This window comes from Chaetura pelagica, unplaced genomic scaffold (assembly GCF_000747805.2).
Source record: "Chaetura pelagica isolate M959 unplaced genomic scaffold, ChaPel_1.0 scaffold12, whole genome shotgun sequence".
Taxonomy (NCBI): Eukaryota; Metazoa; Chordata; class Aves; order Apodiformes; family Apodidae; genus Chaetura; species Chaetura pelagica.
The window spans coordinates 6,402,587-6,406,449 of record NW_009952801.1 but is presented as its reverse complement, the minus strand read 5'-3'; positions in this window follow the sequence as shown (position 1 = coordinate 6,406,449).

Below are 3,863 nucleotides of genomic sequence, written 5' to 3'. Positions count from 1 at the left end.
CGAGGGTTTGGCGTGAACCAGCCCAGCCCGGAGCAGCGCTGTCCCCGCGCTCCGCTCCCTGCCCGGCGCTCCCTGCCCGGGCCGAGTTGGCGGGAGCAGCAACGATAACTCATTTGCATTTGAATCGACAACCAGCGCGGCCCAGCAGCGGCAGAAATAGAACAATGGCCGGCCTGAGCCAAAAATAGGTCAAGCATGGCCGGGTGATTGGAGCCTGCATTAATGCGTTTAAAAATACCACAGCAAACACAGCTGTCCAGTCTCTGTCTTTCAAACGGCCGGCTGTCCGCCCTGCGCTGCTCGGTTTCCACTGGGATTAACCCCTTCCCCCGGCCCGGCCCGGCCTGGTGGGGAGAAGCCGAGGAGGGAGGAACGGGCAGCAGGGAACGGGACCGAAAAGCTGCTCGCCCCTCTCCCTCCTTGTCCTCCCCCGGGGGAAGTATTTTGTGAAAAGTGAGCAGAACCCCACGGCTGCTGCACCGGTCCGAAAATAACGCCGGGAGGTTTTGCTGGCGATGTGGTTTCTGCCTCGCCCACGCGCAGCCATCCTGCTGTTCTATTTTTGCTGCCCGTTTCTCTGGCTACGCCGCAGTTGGCTTTGGCAGGGGAGCCGGGCTGCTCCTGCAGGACCTGCCGCCGCCAAGGGACAGTGTTTCTGAAGCTAAAAGGGCCGGGGGGTCGTAGAAAGTGGGGGCAGATGTTAACGGGGGGCCGGGGCTTGTGCGGGCAGTTATAAGCAGCGTTGCTGTTTTTAGCATGCTTGGTATAATTCTTATAGTAAGTCACCAGTACACAGCATGTTAGACATGGTTACCAACTACGCACTGTTGGGTTGACTTGTTAGAATTTGGAGGGAGGCTGAGCAGCTCACACTTATTTTTGGAAGCATTAGGCAATTTGAATGGCATCTTTCTCAGTTTTACCAGATGATGTGCTTTCAGAAGAGCAGCATTTGACAGCATATCAGACAACAGCAACAATGTTCCTCTCTATCCTGTCAGGTTTCATGCATGCTATATAAAGTTTATTTTTCATAATGACATTTCCAAAGTTGTGCATCTTGTTTGCTGATTATTATACCTACACATAGGTAAGTCTCATTTCACTGTTACAGATGGTACTTTACTTGTCCAGGTCCTGCCCTGACTTATACCACTTACTACACAAGTAACCAAAGCCTGTCGCTACCTACATATATGATGCAGCAGCATGAGCACTCACCTAGCAAAATTATGCATCCCCCTTCCATGCCCCTGCTCTAGGGGAGCAACAATGGCCACTGGGATGTGATTCCTCACTGTAATCAAGAAGCCAGTACAGAAGTTATATCAGAGCTTTCTAGAAATCCACCAAATTCTCAAACATCTCCTTCACTAGCATCCTCTGCTAGTGAAGATTCAAGAATCTGCCCACTGCTTGAGGCTCAGTTCTGCTTTTTGGCAAAGGATCACCTATCTGCTCTTCAACTAACATGACAGATTGTAGCCAAGGGCAATATTATTTTTTTAAAAACTTCTCACAATTGTGTTATCTAATGAAAGATTCACAATAACAAAGTACTGTGTCAACTCCTGTGATGCTTGGATACTCAATGGCACCTGGAGGATCTGTGGATCAATTCTCCTCCATCATCCTTTGCTTCCTCCATGTGCCTGGTGACCTGGTCCTGCTGAGAGTAAGGATCTGTTCCCCAGACAGAAGGAGACCACAGCAGCTAACAGGATTTTCCCTATAGGATCCTCAAGTTAGCATCTATCACTGGTAAACACCCCCCTCTCTTTGCCTTCTGTCTTCCCTACCCCTCAGTTTTCCCCAGGGGCAGTGCTCCCAGGGAAGCAGCAAAGCTCAGCAGACAGCACACTCAGCAAAGGGGCACGGACGCAGGCAGTGGCAGCACAGTGTGACAGGTAGGGTTTTACAGTGCAAGACAGCAGATTAGCATCACACATACCATTGGATCACTGACAGCTGAAACCTTGTATTGTCAATCCTTTTCTTTTGAAAATAAATAAATAAACAAACAAAAAGCAAGCAAACATTTTGTGGGAAATAGGTGGCACTTTGAGAGAGCCTGGCAGAAGATGTTTAACGTAAGTGCAAGGGAAATCATCAGCAGAAACAGAAGTCTTCTCTAACACAGAAAAAGCTTTTTATAGACAGAAGTAAATAAAAAAGTGGAATTGACTGTGCCCTTGAGCCAACCAGAATATGACCCTGTTTAGTGATTCAGTGCCTCAAAATAAGCAAGTCTCATATTACAGGAAAACACTGAAGGAATAAGTTAAAAGCAGGTCAGAACACAGAAAATGCTGGAGTTTGGGATCCTAGTATTAGGTAACTTCTTATATATGCAGCTGCATTTTTAAATATAACATTCACAGCTCTAACTGACTTCAAATACTTCAGTAACTAAATAAAAGAATTCTTTTCAACAGCAGAAAATGTACATTCAGATGTTTAGCTGTAAGCAAATTTTGTCACACTGTATTTTAAACTGACAGACACATAAACTATCCTATGTTAGCTAACTAGCAGACCATAACAACTACAGTATTGTGCTTTATATTTTAGATTATATATTAAAAATACATCCAAATGTTTCACTTATGAAGTCAGCCACTCCCAAAGGTAGGGCTTTTACAACCCGAATTCTTCCTACTTGCTTTGACGTATTTGACATTTGACCTACTTTGGTACATGCTAAGCTTTAAAACACGTGTGTAAATCTCTCTCTTTTCAACATTATATTTAAGCACATGCTAAAATTCTATTGATTGCAATAGAATTTAAACATGCAGTTAAACACCTTGCTGAGTCAGCCTGGTCTTTTACTGCACAATCACAATTTTAAATAGCTCCTTTAGAGTCCCACAGGGGAAGGATAAAGGGTTCATACCTTAAGAAAATCTGGTTTGTATTTTTAAGTCTATGGATCTTATAAAGGTGACATTTTCATACAGGAACATGAGTTTTTTTGTTCTGTTTTTTTTCCAATGCATTTCCTAAACTTGAAGAACTTTAATGACACTGGAGGTAAGTTGAAAACTTGTTGAAATGCTTTGGTGCTGTTGAGGTGACTCTAAATGCAATCAGCAACATGATAGAAAAGGCACATTAGTAGCACTAAGACCTCATTACAGGAATTTCACAATGTGTTTCTCTCATTTGCCTTCTGAGTTGCTAAAAACAAATAAACATAATGAAATTAAATATGGAAACTGTGTTTCTGCAACATTAAGACTGAGAAATTAAGCACTTAAATTAGAAAGAGCTAAGATTTCCACTGGATTATTAACTCTGCAGCGTTGTAACTAAGTAGCACTTTTCTTTTCTTACTTTCCTTGTTAAGTACAAACAGTGTATTACTGTTTGTTTTTAGTATATCCCGTTTCTCACTCACCTTATTCTGGAGCATAGTCTTCATTAAGATGAATAGCTTAGTTTCAACTTTTGCAGTTTTCTTACTTGTAAATTAATTATTGCATAGATTTTTCTGCCATGTTGTTTAATTTTACAATATACATATTGCATACAAAATGAAATAAAGATATGTCCACTAGCTTCTAGTCAGATGCTTAAATGAGGATATTGAAGTCTTACAGGTGTCCCATTAGAGTTTCTTTCAGCCCATTTTTAATTTGACAAGTATTCTATGAAAAAGCATCAAGTAACAACATGCATCAATATCCAACAATACATAAACAAGCGGAAACTAAATTAAGGTTGCAAGGGTAATACTAAATCTGGCCTGTTTCAGTACTCAAGTTTTCTGCAGCTTAAAGAGCTCCTAACTATTTTTTGTATATCTAATCACCAGGATTTAAAAAAAAAAATAAATTAACTATTTTATGGAACAGATGTTT